Here is a 23,936-nt window from a genome sequence, read left to right on the forward strand (position 1 = left end):
ACTGGCTCATTAACAGCTGGGAAATGGGATTATGGGCCAGACAAGCAGCTGCAGACTTCCAGTCTCTGCATGGAGTTTGTGCCCATGGTTGGTTCTATGTATCTGCCCACAGGGGGTAGAGGTCAGTGAACTTAAATGTCCAGAAAGATAGACCTTCAGCATCTGGAAGGTTGGGTCATAGGGGGTAGAGCCACGGCCACTCAGAGTTAAGGATAGAATTTTGTCCAACGATTCATGTGTTTTGGGTTTTTTTTTAATTTCTTTTTTTTTTTAATTTTTTTTTTCAACGTTTTTTATTTTTATTTTTGGGACAGAGAGAGACAGAGCATGAACGGGGGAGGGGCAGAGAGAGAGGGAGACACAGAATCGGAAACAGGCTCCAGGCTCTGAGCCATCAGCCCAGAGCCCGACGCGGGGCTCGAACTCACAAACCGCGAGATCGTGACCTGGCTGAAGTCGGACGCCCAACCAACTGCGCCACCCAGGCGCCCCAAATTTCTTTTTAATGTTTGTTTATTTTTGAGACAGAGAGAGACAGAGCATGAACGGGGGAGGGTCAGAGAGAGAGGGAAACACAGAATGTGAACCAGGCTCCAGGCTCCGAGCCGTCAGCACAGAGCCCGACGCGGGGCTCGAACTCACAGACCGCGAGATCATGACCTGAGCCGAAGTCCGAGGCTCAACCGACTGAGCCACCCAGGCGCCCCAACAATTCACGTGGTTTTAAAAAAGCAGCCATGTCTCGTCCTTCAGGGATGGACGGCAGGCCCAGCGAAGGCAGCAGCCCACGAGGAGAGGCTGGAGCTAAAAAGGGCATTTCCAGACTCCCTTTCCCCTAAAGTACAAGATGCGGGTTACTCTCTACCAACCACATGGACTGCGTGTGACGGCGAATTGTGTAGAGAGAAGAATGTGGCAGGGACTGCGGCAGAGGCACTGCGGAGCTGGTGGCTGCCGGTGACTCCCCGAGGTCAGGGTGGCTCCTTGGAGACGGCTGGACGGCTGGCTTCCTGCCTCAGGAGCTCCTTCCCCACGCACACACGCATGTCCCGTGGCCGCCCGGCTCTGTGTTGTGGTTTTGGGAGTCCTTCCTGGAGGCGCATTCCTGTGTCTGTTTCTTTAGTCCCTCCAATGACTCTGTGATCTGTCTTTAACCCTTAATAAATACCTTTCTGGGGTGGATCCTGTGGTCTGCAGCCTAGAATCTGACCGATGCCCCACGCCTGGGAGGAATGCGTGCTGGTCACTCAGAGGCGCGCTGAGCCTGGGGCAGGTCCACTGCCCTCCCCCGGGGACCGGGGTCGCGCCCCTGCCCTGGCTCCAGCTGAGCGAGTGTCTTTTTCTAAACTAGAAGCCCATGCCCTCTGGGAGTCATACCAGCTTCCAGTTCCCGTCACTGATAGTCCTGGTAGAAAGGAGACGAGAAGGAGGAAGGGTCCATTCTGCTTCTAGAAGGAAGTTAGTGAGCTATACATTGAGCACGTCTTTCAATAACCCCGACCCAGGGGCTGCTGGCTGCGATCTTACTATGCCCTGGTTGGGTGTAGAGTGTGTGTGTGTGTGCGCGTGTGTGTGTGTGTGTCCACAGGCACTTGCCTGACCCTTGTGTTGATCACGGCATCTGTTTGCTGAATTCTGATGCCTTGCCGTCTTGAGGTGCCGGGGGGACTGCCCTTTGCAGGGTTGGCCTGTTCCTGGGGACAGTAAACAAGGCACCTGGAGAGCTCCTTTCCAGTGCAAACCACATTCAGAATCCACATTCCCATCTCCCTCCTCTGTGGTGCTCTCACCGTGCAGGCCACCGTCCACCTGTCCTGTAGGACCAGGTACCACACAACTAAGGACAGCCCCTATTATGCCCAGAGAGGACTGACCTTTTTAAAAAAGTTTTTTTTAATGTTCATTTACTTTTGAGAGAGACAGAGACAGAGAGTGAGCAGGGGAGGGGCAGAGAGAGAGGGAGACACAGAATCCGACGCAGGCTCCAGGCTCCGAGCTGGCAGCACAGAGCCCGATGCGGGGCCCGAACTCACGAACCGTGAGATCATGACCTGAGCTGTAGTCTGAACCGCCTGAGCCCCCCAGGTCCCCCCAGAAGTGGCTGAGATTACTCAAACTAGCCCATCTTCAGCCTTCTCACCCTGCCTCACCTGTTCCTTCCCCAATTTCCCCCCCATCCCCTCTGTCTCCTGACCGTCCCTGGTGCTTCTATGAGTATAACAAACTGTTTTCAATGGCAGTTGACTCCGGATCTGTGGCCTCGCCATACCTAACAAATAATTAAGCCTGTGTTTTAAAACACTCCTCTGTTCATTCATCCATCCATTGAAAGGATATCTCCTTAGGCCTCTCAAGCGTCAGGAACGATTCTAGGCCTCGAGAACCCAGTGATGCGCAAATCAGACACCTTTGCTGCCCTTGTGAAGTACGGTTGGGGCAGCAGACGTGAAACAAATCATCACACGGACAAGTGTATGATTATACAATACAAGTTAGACAAAAACAGGAAAAGATGACAGGGTGCCGTGTGAGCACAAGGGGGCAGGATGTGGCTTCTAAACTGAAACCTGAAGGGGGGCCTGGGTGAAGAGTGGAGAGAACATCTAAGGAGCCAGAGCAGCATGTACTAAGGCCCTGGGGCAGGAGAAGGCATGGGGTGGCCAGCGCACCCTGCATGAGAAGGCGCAGGCCTCAGACCTCCTGTGAGGCTGGCAGGAAGCCTCAAAGGGCATCTTAAGGACTTTGGAATTCTTCCTAAAAGTAGCCCCACACCTTTGAAGGGTCTGTAGAGAGATGTCTAGTTTACTTTTTAAAAGACCACTTGGGGGCGCCTGGGGCTCTGCTCGTTAAGCATCTGACTTGGGCTCAGATCATGATCTCATGGTTCCTGAGTCTGAGTCCCATATTGGAGTCCTGCTTCTCTCTCTCTGCCTCTCCCTCATTTGCGTCCTTTCTCTCAAAAAACAAACAAACAAAAAAAAGCCACGGGCACCAGGGGGCAGAGTGCAGGGCGCTGGGGAACGGGGGCGCAAGAGGTCAGGGAAAGGGGTGAGTCTGAGCTGTGTCTGAAGTTTGCGGCCTTGGCTGGGCGTAGGGGTGGCGGAGAGGGAGGGGTGGGGGCCGCCGTGCAGCTCCCGTCTAGACCTCGGTAGGGCTTGTGGTCCAGACGGCCCGGGTCTCTCCTCGTAACCGTAACCGGCCCTGCCCGGACGAGCCCCAGGCCCAGCCCCTGCCCCGGCTTCCCTCCCGGGGGCGTGAGCACTGCCAGTGGACATTGTGAAGGCATCTCTGGCCCAGCGCCTCTCCCTGCCCTCGACCTGAGACCTCGCCCGGAGCCGCCCTCAGCTGCCCTGACTCCCGCAGAAGGGTAACAAGATAGGAATTTTCTCCTTTCCCCCTCCTTAACGCTCCTTGAAAGAGTCCTGTCCCCTCTTTGGGGAGTGGGGAGGCAGGGTAGAACTATTTCCAGGACTAATACGACATCTTCTCTCCAGGGAGTACAAATCAGTCATCGGTCATTTATGATTGATTGATTTATTTTAAATTTTCTTTAATGTTTTTATTTATTTTCGGGAGCCCGACAGAGTGCAAGCGGGGGAGGGTCAGGGAGAGAGGGAGACACAGACTCCAAAGCAGCTCCAGGCTCCGAGCTGTCAGCACAGAGCCCGACGCGGGGCTCGAACTCACAAACCGTGAGATCACGACCTGAGCCCAAGTTGGTCGCTCAACCGACTGAGCCACTCAGACGCCCCCTGGTAATCCTGTTTTTAAAACACAGACCCCCCCCCCCCAAAAGCTACCGTCCCCCCGGCCAGCCCTTGCACGATGAACTAATTTTTCTGGTGCCCGAGAAATGAAGCTGGCTGTTTTTTTAAAAAGCACATTTACGGAGGTGAAATTTACATACAATAAAATGCACCCATTTAAAGTGTATAATTTGCTGTGGGTTTTTTTTTTTTCCAGTTCAGTGGGTTTTTACAGTGTCAACACCATGTAACTGCCAGCCAACTCGATCAGGATATAGAATGTTTCCATCGCCTCAGAAAGTTCCCCGTGCCCTTTGCAGTCGGTTCCGGGCCCCGGGAAACCACCCATGTGCGTGCTTTCCGGTTACGAGATCGGCTTTGCCTATTCAAGAATGTTCTGTGAGTAGAATCATATAGCAGGTAATTTTTTGGTGTCTGGCTTCTTACACTTAGCATAATGTTTTAAAACGTCCCCCGGGGTTGCGCGTATTAGTAACGCATTCCTTGGCACAGATGCGCCATTCTGTGTATCCAGCCCCCTGATGGGGGCGTTAGGTTGTGTCCGGCTTGTGGCAGTTATGAATGAAGCTGCCATGAGCATTTGAGCACACTTCCTGGGGTGGATATATTTTTGTTTCTCTTGAGCAAAATACAACCGTGGAATTTTGAGGTTGCAGGTTCACCCTGCCCTACTTTGTTCTCTCCTTCCCGCCGGCCCTGTGAATGCGGTTGTCCCACGTCCTCACCATACCTGTGCTCAGTCTGCTCGGTCTCTTGTGTTGCAGGTGTTCTAGTGGGTGTTGAGGGGTGGGCTGGTCGACTTGTTGTTATTGAATGGTAAGAGCTCTTTATATATTCTGGGTACAAGTCTGTTGTCAGGTATGTGATGTATTGCAATTTTCCCCCCTCTCCATCTGTGACTTGTCGTCTTACTCTCTTAACGGCGTCATTTGCACATTTTAATTTCAATGGGGCCCAGTTTATCAGGGTTTTTTTTTTTAATGGTTTATGAGACCTTCTGGCTTCTTTGTGATCATGCTTTTCCTGATAGGAACTGCAGGGTTATTGTGAGAAAAAAATGAGAGAATAAGGTCTTTGGTTCCTATGGGGCAAAGAAATGTGGGTAGGAATTTGGGGGGGCCTGGGGAGGGAGAAACAATTAGGAGGGAGGTTCCAGTGTCAGGATGGCACCCTCACTGGAGAATCACTGAGGCTTCTGCCCCAGTGAGCTGTTCCACCACCCCCTGGAGGGAACCCACCTACACTTCTGGTTCCACCAGTTTGCGGCAGCATTCCGTGGCACACAAAAATGCAGAACGCATACCACAGATAGAGTAGGGAGGCCCGAGACCTCTGATCTTGCTTCTTGAACTGCTCCTAGAACATTCTTTTGGGGTCCGGCCTCCTGCCTCCCACGATCTGAAGTCCATTTCCGTCCCTGCTCGGGGCCTCCCTCAGTCCCGGGCAGCCCCTCCTGTCAGCACGCCCTGTCCCTTCCTCCACCTCCAGCCTTTTTATGCCATCTGTCCATTGGCCCCTCCTGTCCCCCAGCTCGGGGGGGGGGGGGGGAGGACGTCCTTCGGAACCCCACCACCTGCCTGCTCAGGCCCGCAGGCTGACGGCGGGGAGGGATGGGGGGCTCTGTGCCTCCATTCTGGAAGGCGCAGCCGCGGGCCACGCTCTGTCATGATGCGCGAACACTGTCCAGACTGAACGTGTTTCCAGAGATTGCTCAAAGGGACAAAATTTTTTTCCCACTTCGCTTTTTTAAGTCACGAGGAAAACCTGTACGTGTTGAGACTATTATCACAGTGCCAGAATAGTACCTCGCTGATTCATCAGAGGTAGAACAGCTGTGTCTACACGTTTGCTAGTAAATAGTCGATGTAACAGAGAAAAGACTGGAAAACGGGAACTGAAAAATTATTAAGTATAATTAAAATACCGTTCTCTCCAAGGATCGAAAGGTTTTTTAAAGAAAGCTTTCAAGAGGTTCAAAGTCAGCAGGCAATTAGTGGTAATGGTGCTCGAAGGCTCGAAACGAGAGACGTGAGCTAATGAAAACTCATGAATTCAAGGGTTTGCTAAAGTTTGAAGCTAAAGGTGAACTTTTAATTTGACTCACCTTTGGTGAGGTTGATGCGAGACCCCAGGCCATCATAACCCATATGCTTCACGAAGATTCATCCTTAATGGATGATCTCTAACTCTCAAAGTGGGCAATTTTTTTTTTTTTTACTTAATCATTTCAAATGATCTTTTTATTACACAGTAATTATAAGTGACCGAATTCCATTTTGAGCCACTTATGCCTCATTTTCTTCAATGTCATGCAAAACGTTTCAGGGCGTCAAGTTAGGGAGGCCCAGCTCTTGAACGAGAGTTATCAGTTTTGAACCGGGTTTCCCCGAAACACGACTGAGTGTGGCACAGTGATGTCCGAGTGGATGTAGCAGGTGGAAAGCGTCCAGAGCCTGCAGCCGGATGCGCCCACGGGGCACCTGCCGTGGAGACCGGAGACGGCGTTGCCGGGAGGAGGGGCCGGCCCTGGGAACGGTGGCACAGTGTGGACTGGGGACACGTCTCCCTACATGTCCTCACGTGCCTCCCTGCCAACATCACAACTTCATGTACTCACGTCACACCAATATCCACGCCCCGAGAGCAGGGGCGGGAGGCACTGGCAGGGACGGAAGTGGACGTCATGCGCCATGGGCCATGTTGGCTGTGCGTCTGGATTCGACTGTCTGCTGTTCTACGTTTTGCTTTTATTCAGTCGGGATGAAGGCCAAAAGCAAAGACAAAGCCAGGGCGTCATCTCTGGCCCAGGAGAGCCCACAAGAAACCACCCAAGTCCTCACGGCGGCTTTAGCACAGGGAGGAAGGTGGGACCCGGCACTACCTGAGGCCCAGGCAGGACACGGGTTCTAGGAGAGCTGGGGCCCAGGCAGAGTCAGGTCCCTGTGACACAGGGACTCTGGAATATGGGATCAGCAGCCAGACCGCCTTGTTCTGAAGCCCCTCAAGGCCCCTGGGGCCCCCAAACCTTCCCGGTCCGGGAAGGAAGGCAGCAGGGAGCCTGGCGGGTGCTGACTGACGCGCTCTAGACAATGGTGAACACCACTGGCTCCTGCCCCCAGGTGTGTGCTCACCTTCCAGCCACTTTGCTTACACTCCTTGCTCATCTAATGACGGGAGACGGAGAGACGAAGCCTTCCGAGGGGTTCAGCCAGTCCGGGAAGTCCGTGGTGAGGGGCCGAGGTGCAGGGGAGGAGGGGAAGGCACCGACCGCCCCAGGCCTCTGGCACACGGGCGTGTCCCTCTGCTGTCCCTCTTGGGGCCACCGTCCCCGGGCCCACCTGGCAGAAGCCCTGAACGGTCTGGCCTTTTCACGCTTGGCAGCCGCGGGGACCTGCCCCACCCACGACATCACCTGGTCCTGTTGCCAACGGCCCTAAATGTCTTCAAGCCTTTGCCAGCCTTGGCGCGGACTCCGTGCCGACTGCGGTGGGGGCGTGGAGCCAGTCCCCCGGAGACGCGTGAGGGACCCTCACCAGGCAGAGCGCGCTCTCCGGGCTGCCCGGCACCAGGTGGGGGTGCGGGGCGGGACGGTTGGGGGCGGGGCGGAGAAGCCAGAGACCTGATAGTGGCGCCCCCTAGGGGCCCTCCTATCGAGGCGGAAGGAAGCCTTGCTCGAGTCTGACGTTGCCGGCGTGCACGTCTCCGGGATAAAGTCCCGGGTCCCTACAGTAAGTATATTTATATTTTTAAACTTGAAAGTTACAGGAAAAAGTGATTTGGGAAATGCTGTCCCCTCCAGGAGGTGGAGCTTTGTGCAGAATAGAAGGGGCGTCCCTTCCTCCCGCAGAGGCGGCACGCGCGGGGGTGAACACCTTTGCCCTCTGGGCTGGGTGCCCGCGTGTGGGCACAGCTCAGGGCCTCGCGTGGTGGCTCACGGGCCTTCACAGCTGGCCCGGAATTCTCCTCCTGGTGTCACCCCCCTCTTTGCTGCGGGGCCAGCAGCCGGCCGTCCCGCCCCCACCGGGCCCGGATCCTCGGCCTCTGATGCCCTTCTCTCGGCTGTGACTCTCCTGCTTCCCCCGCGCTGCCCGGGAGGACCGACATATTTTCTGCCCCGCACCCCGACCCGGTAATTTTTAAGCCTCTTCTAAAAAATATATTGTGAGGGGCGCCTGGGTGCCCCGGCCGGTTGAGCGTCCGACTTCAGCTCAGGTCATGATCTCACGGCCGGTGAGTTCAAGCCCCGCGTCGGGCTCTGTGCTGACAGCTGGGAGCCTGGAACCTGCTTCGGATTCTGTGTCTCCCTCTCTCTCTCTGCCCCTCCCCTGCTCATGCTCTGTCTCTCTCCAAAATAAACATTAAAAAAATGTTTTCAAATAAAAAAATACTAAAAAATACTGTGAAACGTAACACTCCCTCAGAAAAGCATAGAAAACATATATTCCCAGTTCTGTAAATTTTTATGAAGCGGATATCCAAGCAACCAGCAATCAGCGCAGGAGATGGAACGTTCCGGGCCTTCTCCCCCCTCCGCTTCCCTTCCCCCAGAGCCTTCTCTGACTACAGTTGTCTCCATCATGCCGACTTCTAGGGAAATTTCTTCCTGGATTTTTCCTTTCACCGCACAGGATTGCCAGCCTGAGTTCTACGGCTTACCGTCGCCTGTTTTGAACCGTTTGTAAATGGACTCGCACAGCGTGCACCCTTGTGTTTTGTGTCTTTGGCTCAGTTTTGCGTTTGTGAGACTCATCTGGGTCGCTGTGCGTGGCTGTGGCGGTTCGCGTAGACCGCTGTGTAGATTCCGGCTGCATAGACAGACCCCCTGTTTCTGACCTATTCTACGATGCTTGACATGGAATTGTTTCTAGTTTCCGGCAGTTAGGAATGCTGCCGCTGTCAGCCCGGAGCCTGTCTCCCGCTCGGCGCGCACGGGCGTCCAGCCGGGTGTGGGCCTCGGGGTGGGATTCTCGGGTTTGGGGTCTGACACGTCCACAAACCAGTCAGCCACCGCTGTCTGCACCTACCAACACTTGGCGCTGTGGGCCTTTTACGTATTAGCCACTCTGGGGGGTGTGAGTGGCCTCACCCAGCGTTTCCCTGACGGTTAGGCTCTTGCTCGTTTTTTGCTGTGCGTGCTGTCCTTTTCATTCCATATTCTGCACATGTATACGTATACACGTACGTACGGAAAACGTACACGTATTTTATACATATATGTATGTATAAGGCGCGTATAATAAAATATACTTCTATTTTATGTGTATATATTATACACACTTCTATATTTACGTGTATACACATACATCTATATATGTAAGCCTTTTATTATACATACGTGTGTAAGGTGTGCATATACGCGTGTAATCGGTTCTCTGTGTAACACGGATATGATGCTCTGCGTTACCAGTATTGCGAACATCACCACTCAGGCCCGTCATTCCCTTAACAGATCCTTTGATGAAGAGTCGTGCTTAATTATTATGTAGTCAAATGTATCAGTCTTTTCCTTATTGGTAGTGCCTTGATGTCCTGTTTAAGAAGCATTTGTCATGGGGCGCCTGGGTGGCTCAGTTGGTTGAGCGACCAACTTCGGCTCAGGTCATTATCTCGCGGTTTGTGAGTTTGAGCCCCGTGTCGGGCTCTGGGCTGACAGCTCGGAGCCTGGAGCCTGCTTCGGATTCTGTGTCTCCCCCTCTCTCTGCCCCTCCCCCATTCGTGCTCTGTTTCTCTGTCTCAGAAATAAATAAACATAAAAAAATTTTTTTTAATTAAAAAAAAAGTATTTGCCATGAATACGTTATTGATAGTATCTAGTAGGAGCTTTTAAAAACTTTTATTTTTTATGATATAGTCTTCTGCATTATATTTTTAGAGACATTCTATCAGATCTTTTTTTTTTTTTTTAATTTGGAGAGAGAGAGAGAGAAAGAGAGGGAGAGATTGTGCACGAGTGAGGGAGCAGCAGAGAGAGAAGGAGAGAGAGACAGTCCCAGGCAGGCTCCACGCTCGGTGTGGAGCCCAACACGGGGCTCGATCCCACACCCCTGGGATCATGACCTGAACTGAAATTGAGAGTCGGATGCTCACCTGACCGAGCCACCCAGGCACCCCCCTGAAAACTGTTTTAAATCGAGGTGTATCACATGTAAAGTGTATGAAGCGTGCGAACTTAACTGTGCAGCCCGGTGAGTTTTCACACAGGTATATGCTCCGGTCAGCACACTCGGCTCCAGATAGGTATTTCTGGCGAACCAGACGGCTTCCGTGTCCAGTCAGGTACGGCCCCCTCCCCCAAGACAAACACCGTTCTGCTTGTTTCTCTTCTGTCTTGTGGCTGGACTTCTGAGCCTCAGACTCCGGTCTCGGGCTCTACGGACGCGTTGTTGCGAACATTCTTGCATGTGTGTTCTGGTGAACAGAGCACGGGTCTCTCGTGGGTGTTTGCCGCATCCTAGGAGCGGGACGGCTGGGTCGTGGTGTTGATGGTGGACAGCACCAGACCTTTCCCACGGTGACTGTACCAGTTTACACCCCAAAGACCACGTCCCCACCAGCACTTGGAATTGTCAGACTCTTTTTTTGTTTGTTTTCAAGTTTATTTCTTCATCTTTTTATTTATTTATTTATTTTTTATTTTTTTTTCAACGTTTATTTATTTTTGGGACAGAGAAAGACAGAGCATGAACGGGGGAGGGGCAGAGAGAGAGGGAGACACAGAATCAGAAACAGGCTCCAGGCTCTGAGCCATCAGCCCAGAGCCCGACGCGGGGCTCAAACCCACGGACCGCGAGATCGTGACCTGGCTGAAGTCGGATGCTTAACTGACTGCGCCACCCAGGCGCCCCAAGTTTATTTCTTCATCTTGAGAGAGAGACAGTGCGAGTGGGGGTGGGGCAGAGAGAGAGGGAGAGAGAGAGAATCCCAAGCAGGCTCTGTGCTATCAGCGCGGAGCCCAATGCAGGGCTTGAACTCACGAACCGTGAGGTCATAACCCGAGCTGAAATCAAGAGTCGGACACTCGACCGACTGAGCCACCCAGGCGCCCTCTGAACTCCCATATGTCCTGCTTCTCTCTCTCGGCGAATGTCTGTGAAGTTCCTCTGCGTGTACCAGCCGTCGATCGCTCTTATTGCTGACTGGCTTATGTCATACAGATATAGCTCCGTGCATTTCTCTGTTGGTGGACATCTGGGATGTTTGCCACGTTGGGCTGAAACGAATAGAGCTGTTACGAATGGCCTTGCGGATGGCCTTTTTGTGGATACACGTTTTCACTTTTCCTTCGTAAATACTTTGGGTGGAATTCCTGGGTCAGAGGATTTTCCCTCCTAACATTTTATTATGAAAAATCCCAAGCGTACACAGAATCGAGAGCATCTTAAGGGAAACGGGAGCAAGCGTGTGCGTGCTGTTGTTAACTTTGTCACGCAGCTGTCCGTCTTGTCCCTCCGGCTACGACGAACCCGTTTTATTTCCAGTAGACTGGAGACCCCAGTACACTCCTTCCCTGTGGTGCAGCTTGCATGTTATGAACTAGAACTCAGTGTTTGCTTAGAGTTTTTCCTTTCGACGTAGAACTTACAGACGGTCAAGTGCACACGAGATTCCTCCTGACCTGTGCAGCTGTGCTCAATTTCGACCAATGCGTAGTAACCCAGATCCCACTGCTGTCACCCCAGTGTTACCATCACTCCGTATTTCTGCTCTTCTGAGACAATTTTTCTGTTGTTGTTTTTTACAGTGAAAACCGTGCATTGGATGATATGGCATTTCCCTTTCCTGGAAGGCTTTGTTCACTTAATGTTTTTGCCATCCATCCACGCTGTTAACTAGATCGGCCGACCATCCTTTTTTATCCCTGAACGGTACTCCATGGGTCTGTGGACTCCAGTTAGTTTATTCAGTAGGACCCCTGCACCGTGTCTGGTTTGGGGCCGTCATGAAAAAAGCCGCTGTGAATGTTCTTTACGAAACTTCGCGGAAACGCGCCGTCGTTCCTCTTGAGTGCACACGGCGGAGCGGGAACGCGAGTCGTGTGCACTTTTCCGTCGAAGGAAAGCGCCCAGCTTGCTTTCCAGAGTGGCTACGCCGTGTTACAGTCTGGCCAGCGACACACAACCCCAGCCGTTACCCCTTCTCGCCCACATTTGGTCACGCTAACTTTTGTGCGGTAAAATGCACCTAACAAAACTTACCTCAGCGCGCTCCGTGCTCCCACGGTGCCCTGCGCCCGTCACCAGGACTCACCACCAGACACCTCACCACCCGTCGTGGAGACTCCTCCCCAACAGGCGGCCGCCACTATGCTCTCTCCCCCGACGCCCGGCAGTCACGTGCTACGTGGCCCACCCCACCTGCTTTCTTGCTCTCCGCCCGGAAGGCTCCGTGTTTCCCAGGGTCGCCTTGTGGGTATGTCGTGCCCCCTTCCTTCAGATGGCCGAGTGATGCCCCACCGTTTGGAGAGACCGCGTTTCTCCTGCTCGCGCCTCAGCTGACGGACGTTTGCCGTGACTCCACCTTTCGTCTGCTGGGCGCACCACGGTTTTGTCTGGACACCCGTCCCACTTGTTTTGAGTGTATACGTGGGGCGGAAGTGCGGGTCCTGGCATCATCCCGCGTCCGCCGGGGCTATTTGTGTCGACGCTCTGCATCAGAGCAAGGAGCTTCCCTTCTATTATTAGCTTACTTTTCAGAACATCCAGAATGGACACTGCATTTTATCACAGGTTCTCCTGCATTGACTGACTTGATCGCACAACTCCTTTTATTACGTCCGTTTGGGAAAATATTCTGAATGATTTTAAAAACATTAAACCGACTCTGAACTCCCGGGGTGAGCCCAGCTTCACGCCGCGTGTGGATATCACAGTGACTCTTAGCCTCTCCGCTGTCCTGAGACAGGACAGAAGGGTAAATGGCTGCCCTGCGAGAAACGGCCCCAAATGCTTAGACTCCCCGGTTTTGTCCCCATCTTGTATCTGGGCCCAGTCGTGGTTCCTGCCTCCTCACCTCCCTGCCCCCACAGAGCCACTGTTCAGTCGGCTTTGGTGGGTCGTTCAGTGCACCGTCGCTGGGCATGGAGCTCCAACTCCTATGTAGTCTGCAAAGCCCAGCTCAAATGTCACCTCCTCTTTAAAGTCCTTCCCTACGTCATGATCTGCATAATCATCCCTTCTCATACTGTGTCCCTGGCTAGATTCAGTTTTTAACTTACATCCAAGTTAGCTAGCACGTGGCACAATAATGATTTCAGGAGTAGATGCCACTGATTTTTCTCCTACGTATAACACCCCGTGCTCATCCCAACCAGTGTCCTACTTAATGCCCCTCCCCCGTTTAGCCCATCCCCCCTCCCACACCCCCTCCAGCAACCCTCTGTTTGTTCTCCGTATTTCAGAGTCTCTTCTGTTTTGTCCCTCTCCCTGTTTTTAGATTATTTTTTTCCCTTCCCTTATGTTCATCTGTTTTGTCTCATAAAGTCCTCATATGAGTGAAGTCATATGACTGTTGTCTTTCTGTGACTAATTTCTTTTTTTTTTTTCAACGTTTTTTTATTTATTTTTGGGACAGAGAGAGACAGAGCATGAACGGGGGAGGGGCAGAGAGAGAGGGAGACACAGAATCGGAAACAGGCTCCAGGCTCTGAGCCATCAGCCCAGAGCCCGACGCGGGGCTCGAACTCCCGGACCGCGAGATCGTGACCTGGCTGAAGTCGGACGCTTAACCGACTGCGCCACCCAGGCGCCCCGTTTCTGTGACTAATTTCACTTAGCATAATACCCTCCAATTCCATCCATGTGGTTGCAAATGGCAAGATTTCATTCTTTTTGACTGCCGAGTAATACTCCATTGTATATATATACCACATCTTTATCCATTCATCCATCAGTGGACATTTGGGCTCTTTCCATACTTTGGCTGTTGTCGATAGCGCTGCTGTAAACACGGGGGTGCATGTGTCGCTTCGAAACAGCACACCTGTATCCCATGGATAAATGCCTAGTAGTGCGACTGCTGGGTCATAGGGTAGTTCTATTTTTAGCTTTCGAGGAACCTCCATACTGTTTTCCAGAGCGGCTGCACCAGCTTGCATTCCCACCTGCAGTTCCCCTGCCAGATTTTAAGCCCACCGAGGAGACGGACACATCGTGCTTATCTCTGTGCTTATAGAGACTGTCATTATGTAGTGTGTGTTCACTAAGTGTTCAGTGAACTGCATTAGTGAATCCTTCGGGCAGAACAAATAGCAGCAGAACAGGAAAAGCCGAGGGGTCACTACGTTCTCTATCGGCTTTTTTTTTTAAGTGACAAAACACTTTTTTCGAAGGAACCCTTTCACGGCACCCAGCCCAGCAGGCACAGACAAGAAGAGGCGCTCTGACGGAGGTGGGGGTGCTGGGAGCAGAGAGCCCCATCCCTCAGCTCCCCGGACCTCAAGGGGGTCCCCAGCTCACCACCTCTCCCAGAGCAAGTCCAGAGGCCGGACGGGAGGAAGGCCCAGCCCCGGGTCACGCTGAGCCACGGGCTCAGCTGGAGCGAACCAGCCGGTGGCGCCTCTCCGACACCCCACGGCCCTTGATGACCACCCGCTGACCCGCATTTCGTCCCCCTTGTCGGTCTGGCCGGTTTCAAGCCAGGCGCGAGGCTGCAGCCCTGTGAGTTAGTGGTTGTGCTTGTGAGGAGTGGGCGGCACAGGGAGAGGAGTGCTGAGCTCAGGCGGGACACCTCTCGGGGCCTCAGCTGCCCCGTCTATGAAATGGGCACAGCGGCTGGCAGCTGGTCCACCCAGCATCCCACGATGGTCCCCACTTGTGCCGTTGTGAACACCCGTGTGTCCCGTTCAGCTCCCGGGTGACGTTTCTCCTGTGGGGGCGTCAAATGTTGACCCCGTTTCCTGCGCTCCGTCCGAACTCTGAACGTTCAGCAGGCTGCTCCTCTTGAACTGCTCCTGCCCGGGGCCCTGCACCTTCCGCCAGCCCCCCCGCCCCCCCGCACCCTGTGCCCGGCCCGCCTGCTTGCCCACACCCGGCACCACCCACCCGTGTGCCCTGCGCCCTGTTCTGGCCTGGCTTCCTTCCTCTACTTTGGTCTGAGACCCTCTGACGGAGAGGTCAGCAACAAAACCACTGAAACACTTGACTTCTTGCATTTCTTGCAACTCTGGGATCCGAAGTGTTGAAAACCTCTTTTGTGTTCCTTATTACAATTACTAGCACCCAAAATAACATAAACATACTATAAATCTTTATATAAAAGTGTGCCCTTCCATTGGAAATCTCTTAATCAAATAGGGCCTTAAAAATCATTTCATCTTCGCTGTACATCCGTGGATGACTATCCTTTTTGCGAGGGTTCCTCCCCAACTGCCTTTTTATTTTATGTCCTTTACGGCCGTCAGCACCGAGAACCATTTTGTTACTGTTTAAGGAGGCAGGAGCGAAAGGGGTTTTGTTGTATAAATGCCATCCGGTCGGTAATCCGCCGAAAGCACATAGTGATCCGTCCTCGGATTGTCTTTAAGGTGAAGTTTTTCGGCTGGTTTCTTCTTAGCACCTTCTCCGCAGAGACATCAACCCTGTGAGCTGTCGCTCTGCTGGAGGTTTGCACCCCCTGGGGGCCGCGCCACCGAGGGAGGTCGGGGGTGCGGGGCCGGAGGGGAAGGAGACCTCGGGGAAGAGCGCACATGAAGCAGGGTCCCCCCTGGAGCTCGGTGCCCGGCTGCCCTTGGGAAGCCCTCAGGTACCCTGGAGAGTCCGTGAGTCGCCCCTGGTTTCTGCGCCTTCTCGGTCTTGCGTGGGCTCCGCAAGCTCACAGACGGTGTCAGGCTCCCGTGGGCACCGCCCCCACCGCTTCTCTAGCCCCCTTCTCCCTGGGTGACTTCAGCGGCTCCCAGGACCCTGGAACTGGAAGTGCGTTAATGACCCCCAAATCCTTGCATCCCGATGTCCAGCCGCAACGTCTCTCCTGAGCCGCGGACCCACCGGCTTGCCCCCCGTGAGTGTCCCGTCCACGCGTCACCCGCGCCGTGCCCCAGGCAGACCTGCTCCTCCCCACCAAACGTGCCCTCCTTTCTTGGGTGTCACTGCAGCACGAGTGTCCCTGACCCACGTGACCCTCCAGTGTCCCGATGCCCTTGCCACTGGCCACTGTGCCTCTGCTCCCTGAGTCCTCTCGTCCACCGCCTGCTCCTCTCCACCCAGTGGTCTCTGCCATGTCTGGGTCCCGAGCGTGTGTCACCGGCTGCGGGCACATCCTACCCCACCTCCATCACACTGGTCTTCTCCCGCCCGGACTCGCCCCTGCTTCCGGAATGTTCTTTCCAGAATGCAGATGTGACTGTGCGGGTGCCTTGCTTCAAGCCCCCCGCAAACAGGATAAGGTCTTGCCTCGGTCCCCGGCTGCGGGACGCTGGTTTCTGCCGAGCTGCTCGCAGCCCCCGCACCTTGCCCATCCCCGGGCCCAGCTCTCCGCCTGGCCGTCTCTCTGGGCAAATTCCACACAGCCTGGAGTGTCAGCTCTGTCACCGTCTCATCTGGGAGGCTTTCCAGCCCAGCCCGTGTCCCCGTCTGTCCGCACACGGCACACCGTCCCGTCACTGTCACTGCCGTGAGCGACTCGAAGGTGGGTCTTCCCCGTGGGAACTTCCGAGCTTCACAGGAGGCGTCGCAGGTGAGGGGGTCCCTCACCCACGAGGGGCGTTGGCGGGGTGCACGGCGGCCGCAGAGGTAGGGGACGCCTCTGCCACCCACCAGCGGCCTCGCCCAGCCCAGCAGCCTGTCTGAGCGTCAGCCTCTTGGCCCGACAGCAGGTGCCAGACGGAGGGCTTCCTGCCTCTGCTGCGTCCCACTGGGGGCCCCGAGGCATGTCGTCCTGGGCGACGGGTGCCCTCTGGGAGCCCCGGTGACCACGGTCAGCGGTGACACCGAAACCCTGCCCGTGGGTCGTGGTGAACAGAGCTGACAAATGTTTGCATGACTCGTGTCCACGTGTGAATTGAAAAAGAGTCTAAACAGCATCTCACCTGTGTGATTTGGAGTCAGACGGTCCTGGATTTTAATTCCGACTGCTGCGTCGGCTGTGAGGCCTGTCGAGTCCTAGGTGTCGGACACCAGGGGACACCGTGACACCGAGGTGACAGGAGGTGACAGGAGGTGTACCTCTTACTGCCGGCCACGCGGGGCTGCAGCGAATACCGTTTCCCTCAAACATGCCTGTATCCCCTCAGAGTCCTTGACAGTCCCCGTTGTCTGTTTTGTTTTCCGGTGGCTTCTCTCTCTGTCTCGCCCACATCCCAGCCTGGAACGTCCCTGGTGCCGGCACCTGACTCTCCTCTGCCCTGGCACCCGCTCCTGCGAGGCCCACAGTCCTACTCGGGAGGGCCTCCTTCTGGGCCCGTTAAAACCCCCCATGGCCCAGGTCTGCGTGCTTGGCTTTTGTTGCTTCAAACTCACGACCAGGGAAACACGACAAAGCCGGAGCTGGCGCTTTCGCTGCCGGTGACCCCAGCGGCTTTCCCACCTGCACGTGCCGTTCGGAGCCTGGAGGGGCCCCGGGCAGGCGGCCTGCGGTCCTGTGCTGGGGACCCACAGGCCGGCCGTGTGCACCAGCACAAGCCCTCGGGGTACAAGCCCTCACTGGTGTGGGCAGGAGCCAGCAGGCTGGCAGGGAGGGGACGGGGCCAGAGAGGGCGGGGGCTGGGACCGGGCCCCTCTGTCTGGGGTTCTGAGTCCCTGTATCCTGCCGGCTCCTCTACTTGTGGGAAAAGGGGTGCGGGCATCTCCCCTAGAGGGTCCACGCCAGTGGCCCCAAGCTCCCTGTGGTGGGGGGACCCCTGAGCAGGTGGCCCTGTACTGGCGAGCAGCTCTCAAGCAGTGAGGAGGCAGCACAGGCCACGTGGCCTCCAGACCACTTTCCGGAGCCCTGGTGCTTCCTCGGGGCCACCGGGCACGGTCCCCATAATGACACGGGGACGTAGCTCTGACCACCAGCCCCTCCATCCCAGGACCAAGTGCCAAGAGGGGGGCTCAACTCCGGGGACTGGGCTTTCCCTCCTCCAGGCCCCGAGAGCTTGTGTTTTCCCCGCCTGTGACATTTTTCTTTACATACGTGATAGTTCAAATGACTCGAGAAATGGGAAGTGGGAAGAGAAGGTTCTGGAAACCCCCCTCCCCCGAGCTTTTCTAATGCCAGCGCGGCGTCAGAAGCTGTCTGTGGCAGGCGCGGAGGCAGGGGCTCCGGGGGTGACAGAGGAGGGGGGTTTCCTTTGGAAGTCACCTTCATTAGAACGATTCGAACGAGGTCACAGAGATGCTCCAGTGCAACCGAGCTTCTGTTGTCAGCAAAACACTCGTGCCCGGGAGGAATTTTCGCGCCTGCAAGATGGGGCAGCGTGGACGGCCGCCGGGCGCCCCCGACTCGTCACTAGCGTCTGACCCGTTGCCCCTCTCGTTCCGTCTTGCTCCGCACCTCGCGTTCCTTTGCTGAAGTGGAAGCAGTCCTGAGGGGAGGGGCGCCCGGGGGGCTCAGTCAGTTAAGCGTCTGGCTCCGGTCACCATCTCAAGGTTCGTGGGACTGAGCCCCGCGTCGGGCTCTGCGCTGACCCCGAGGAACCTGCTTGAGATTCTCTCTCTCCCCTTCCCTCTCTGTCCTTCCCCTGCTGGCTCTCCGTGTCTTTGGGGAGCTGGGAGAAAATCTGGAAATGTTTTTCTGGTCCACGTGGGGAGGGGTTACAGGCGGAAAGACAGGTCCAGAGAGGAAAACGGGCCCAGGAAGCCCGAGCTTGCGCCGGGCCTACGTCCGGGTCCGAGCGTTCCCTCCGGGCGGTCAGGACCCTGAGCTGCCGCTGGGAGGGAGGAAGGTGTCGGGGGAACTCGGGGGCACCCCCAGTCCTTAGAGCGTGGGGGAGCACCTCGCATCGACAGGGGGTCCTCCTGCTGAGAATCACCTGTGCTTCCCTGAGAGACTGGGGTCATGTTTCCAAGCAGGCGGGACGTCACTGCAGCCCGGGCCCCTCTCTCTGCCGGGTCGTGTCCCTGCTGGAGGCGGCAGGTGCCTCTGTGAAGGGGGGACATCCAGTCTCCTTTACGGATCCGGTCACTGGTGACACGATGGTGGCTTCTGACTCAGGCCAGGATGCAGGGAGTCCCCACCACGTGGGGAGTGAGGGACACAGTGTTCCAGAAGCCTTTGGGCATGAAGGGCCTGATGGGAGTGATTTTTGGCCTTTCTTGCTGCTGGAGCAGCGTCCTGAGGGCGGGGGAGGGGGGAGGCAGTGCCGGAATGTGCCAGCCTGGTGAGGGTGTGAACGGGGGTGGGGGGAGGGGAGCCCGGGCGTGAACGGAGGGGCAGGCAGGAGCCTGGGCCTGGTGAGGGCGTCCATGTGTCCAACGGCCCTCAGCATTTCATCCTTAGTTTGAGGATCAACCACAGCAGTTCGTGGGGCTCCCCTCCTACGGCCAAGATCGGGGCGGTGAGGTCACAGGGATCGTGGACATAGAGGTCACAAGGATCACGGAGTGGGGTCACAGGGATCGAGGACGGCGCAGTCACGGAGAAGTTGGCAAAGTCCAGACACCGTCAATCCCTCCATCCCAGTGTCCTCACAGCCTGGCTTGTGCCTCAGGTCCCCTCGGGTCCCAGGCGGCAGCACCAGCAGGGGTCGCCCGTGACTGTTTGTGAGGTTGTTGCCGACGTTCTGGTCACGGGCATCGTCCTCTTACAGTCGGTCGGTTCACAGTCAGGCTCCAGCACGTTCACAGGGGTGTGTGTGTGTGTGTCAGTGTGACGTGTAAGTGCATGTATGTGTGAGCACGAGCGTGTGCGTGTATACGTGCATGTGAGCGAGTGTAAGCGTGACGCGTAAGCACGTGTACGTGTGTGGTGTGGGTGCATCGTGTGCACGTGTGTGCGCGTGTATGTGCGAGTATTGAGCGTGCGTGATGTGTAGGTGCGCGTGTGTGTGCATGTGTGGGAGCACGTGAGTGTGTGCCCCGAGGCGTGTGTGAGCAGAGGGGGAGCAATCCCGAAACCAGGGCCTGCCTCAGCGACTCTCGGTGACAAGACCTCGTTCCCGTCCCCCCGTTCTCCTCCCCTCGCAACCAGTACGTCCTTCACGGCCTCAGATGGACGTGAGCCCGCAGCTCCGCTGACGGGCGTGGGGCCGAAAGAACGCCAGCAGGGACTCGGCAGATACTTGCACACCCACGTGCACACCAGCGGTTCCCGCTACGGCCAGAGGCGCACGCGAGGTGCCGTGCACCGACAAGCCAGGGGAGCCACAGAGTGTGGTTTACACACGGGATGAGATACCGCGTAGCCTTGAAAGGGAAGGAGGTTGTGACACAGGAGGCGGCCCGGATGAACCTCGAGGACGCCGCGCTCGGGGACGTGAGCCGCAGTTCACGTACACGAGGCGGGCCAGCGCCGCTCACTCACGGGGACGGAGGGGGGGGGCGTGGTGGCTGCCGGGGCCCGGGTGGGGGCGGGGAGCTATCATTTAGCGGCTCACGGTGATCGTCGCACGGGACGATGAAAGCGTTCGGGGGGCGGGCGGCGGGGATGGTGGCGCGAGAGCGTGGATGTGGTCACTGCCAGTGAACATACGATCGGGAGCAGTCACTGTGGGACATTCTGCGTGACGTGTGCGTGAGCACACGTACACACACACACACACACACACACACACACACATAAGTCAAATGGGCCGTGTGCACCAAAACCTCGCCGAAGCGCGGTTCGTTCCGGCAAACCCCAAGGCAAGGCACCGTTGACTTTCGGCTCCTGGCTCTGAAGGTTGGTAAGACAAGGGTTTGGCACGTGGCCGCAGCGTGACCCTCACCTGTGCCCGGTGACTCACGGGCCTCGTGCCGTGGCAGGAAGCGCCGAAGGGAGCCCCTCTGAGGCCGCAAGGCCGGTCCGCGATCTTCTGAAGACGTCCGGTGCCGACCGTCCCTGAGAGCTCGGCCTCGTCGTCCCAAGGGGGCCTCGGCTTTCCGGGCCCGTGCCCGACGGCGTGGCGCCCGGCAGGACGAGGCGCCACGGCCGAGGTTTGCGCGCGGGAGAGGCGCCTGGCCCAGGCTGTGGCAGCTACTGAGGTCGTACTGGACTCGGAACTCCCTCGGGGGACCCCCACCCCCTGCTCTTGCTCGCGCTCCTTGTCTGCCTGGCCGAGCGCCTGCGAGGCAGTGAGGTGGGGCGGCCCGCACCGTGTGGTTGGGTGACCGTGGCCAGGAGGGTGCCGGCGGAGCCCCGTCGGGGGACCGTTGCAGGTCTAGGCAGGATGTGACGGGGGCGGGACGAGACTCGGCCTCCTCGGGTTGGGACAAGTCTCGGAGGCAGCGCTGTCAGGACACGCCGCCAGGTGACACGTCGGGACGTGCCGTCAGGTGGACGTGGCGCGCGCGTTAAACAGAGCGGACGGGCACGGTCCCGGGCTCTGTGCTCGGTGGATGGCGACGCCATTTCCTGAGATGGGGACACGAGGGAGGAGTGGGCTGGGCTGGGGGCACGCGGGAAATCAGAAGTTTGGTCTGGACACGTGAAATCTGGGATGCCCGCTCACCATGTGGGTGGAGAGGCCAGGCAGGCAGGTGGGCCTGGGGGTCCGGGTTCACGGGAAGCACGTGGGAGAGGCACACTGAGGGGGAAGATGGCCCAGAGCTCCGCGCGTCCTAGATCAGGCCCGGAGCGGGGAGCGGGGAGTGGGGAGGGCGCCCAGTGGCTTTGCTGTTGGGGCAGAGCTTACGGGCGGGGGCTGCCAGATGGTTCCACCCACACCACGAGGATGGGACCCACCCTGGGAAGTGTGGTCCCGTGACCCGGAAGAGCAGACCGAGCCTCGCTGCATCTCGGAAAACCTGTGTCCTGACTTCTTTCAGGAATGTTCTCGGCGACACCACAGCCTGAGTTCTCCTGATGGCGTCGTGATGGGGAGACACGTTTGTTTGAAACCTGTTCATAAAAAAACACAATTTTGATTTTGACAAAAAGAAGAATTGATCGAGAAACCCCTGGAACCAAGGACTTGAGGGCGATGAGGACACTCCATCCCTGTCACCCCTCCTCCCTGCGTGTGGGTTCCGTTCGTGCTCACCGACTTCCTCTCCCGGGTGACACAGCCTGTGCGGCCCCGTCGCCGGAGCCTGGGCGCCGGGGAGGGCGGTGTTGGCCGCACCGCGTTTCAGCGCTTAAAGCCTCGAGGGAGGGTTCCGGTTGTGCGGAGGTCGGGTGCCTGCCCCATCCGTCAACTGTACTCAGGGTTTGGAGGGTTTGCGGCCGAGCACGTACCTCCAGCCAGGACTGTGTGATGGGGGCTGTGGAGCAGACGACCCCTCAGAATAAAAGGGAAGTGCCGCTGGACAAAACGATACATGTTCCTACAAAACCAGGCCAATAAAGACCCGTCTTTTCTTGAGCCGGGAGGGACCTCCTTCACAGTGGACATAACGCCTCGATTATTTGGCAAATACTCACTCCCCTCCCGCTGCAGGAGGGGCCGTGTGATCCGCAGCGTCCGGGGCGGTGGGGGCTCGAAGCCCGTTTCCGTGTGGGGCTCACGCCCTTGTGCGTCGGTCTTCTCCAGCAGTGGCACACAGGCCACTCGTCCCTCAGGGACGGGAGACGGCAGAGCGGGGCCGTCCCAGCCGCGTGCACATCTGGCACCGGGGTCGGCTCCCCCGTCTGCCCTGCTGCGCCCACACCCGCGGGCACGCGGAGCCCCCATCGGAGCGCTGCACGGGGCCGGGGGGCTCCTGACGCAACAGCATTACTGCAGGGGAGCCAGCTGACACGGCTGCCGCGCCTTCCAGTCCCAGCCTCAGCCCCACAGGCTCTCTGGGGCTCAAGTTCACCCTCTTCTCTTTCCCCGATGCCCCTTCGGAGCCACGGACGCGGCCCGTGTCCTCCTCCAAACCCCACACGTCTGCCGCTCGGGGTCTCCTGACTGCTCCTCGTCGGTCACTGTGTGGTCCTGGCTCGGGCCTCATCGTCTGTGCCCGACGTGACCTCAGCGGCCGCGGTTAGGTTCCAGAACTTGTAAAGAACTGTTCAACTCGGTAAAGAGAACAATTTGAGTTCTTAGGAGACGGACGCGTGCTTTGAACGGATGCTTCGCGAAAAGAAGGTACAGAAACGGCCAGTGAACACACAGAGGTGTTAAAACCACAATGAGGTGTCACTCCAGACCCACCAGAAGGATAACATTACAAGGACGGACCACACGAGTGTTGGCGGGAGGCGGGGCGCCCGGGGCCCCATGTGTGGCGGGGCTGGGGCACGGTGGCACGGTCACTTCAGCACATGCTGCAGAGGTTTGCAATGAGTTTGAGCTTATCCGTACAGAACGCCGCAGCCAGAATGAGCCGCTTACCGCACGGCCCCCGCAATCCCACCGCTAGATGTTTCCCTGGGAGAGACGAAAACTCAGTCCGCTAGGAAGACTTTGCGTGCAGCGGTTTTTAGCAGCTTTATTCGTGACCTCCCAAACCACCGGGTAGAGAACGGATAAACCCCTCGAGGTAGATCCACACGACGGAACGTATCGCTCAGTAATAAAAAGGAACAAACTTGATTTTCTCAACTGCGTGCACAACTGAAGCCATTCAGCTGAGCGCCAGAAGTCAGGCGTGTGCGCTGACTGATGTCCCGTTTGTGGGATTTCAGGCCAGGGAAAAGGAGCCCCCCGTGACATCCAGCAGACCAGTGGTGGCCCGTGGCCAGAGGGGGGCGTAGGGGACCGGCCACAAAGGGGCACGAAGAGATGTCTTGGGTTGGTCGAAACGCTTCGTGTGCTGATGGGGATGTTGACACCGGTGAGAACTCACCGAAGGGCCCACTTCAAGTGGATGAATTTTTACGTCTGGAAATCCTCCCTCAATAGCACTGATGAACAGCCTGTTTTCCCGTCTTCCTCAGTAATCAGTCCTGCAGAGATAGTACCTCCTAGATCACATGTCTCTCCCTTGTGTAAAGCTCCTGAGGTTCAGGGGCACCCGGGTGGCTCAGTCGGTTGAATGTCCGACTTTGGCTCAGGTCACGATCTCACAGTTTATGAGTTCAAGCCCCACGTCGGGCTCTGTGCTGACGGCTCGGAGCCTGGAGCCTGCTTCGGATTCTGTGTCTCCCTCTCTCTCTGCCCCTCCCCCGCTCACACTCTTTCCCCTAAAAATAAAT

General features: G+C 56.7%; 1 protein-coding gene across 14 annotated transcripts in view; it reads left to right on the forward strand.

The window, feature by feature from the left end:
* Positions 1-23,936, forward strand: part of BCL2A1 (BCL2 related protein A1) — a 60,309-nt gene that overhangs the window by 21,421 nt on the left and 14,952 nt on the right. For 6 of the 14 annotated variants that reach the window (XR_007149601.1, XR_007149606.1, XR_007149596.1 and 3 more), the window contains one exon: positions 3,964-4,145. The exons of 3 other annotated variants lie outside the window; for them this stretch is intronic. The gene's annotated coding sequence lies outside the window, so the exon portion shown is untranslated. Of the gene's footprint in view, positions 1-753; positions 1,191-3,963; positions 4,167-11,508; positions 13,079-21,643; positions 23,853-23,936 lie in introns of those variants that run through there. 5 more of the 14 variants (XR_007149605.1, XR_007149604.1, XR_007149603.1 and 2 more) reach the window with 5 other exon arrangements.

Source organism: Prionailurus viverrinus, unplaced genomic scaffold, assembly GCF_022837055.1.
Source record: "Prionailurus viverrinus isolate Anna unplaced genomic scaffold, UM_Priviv_1.0 scaffold_40, whole genome shotgun sequence".
NCBI classification, from domain to species: Eukaryota; Metazoa; Chordata; class Mammalia; order Carnivora; family Felidae; genus Prionailurus; species Prionailurus viverrinus.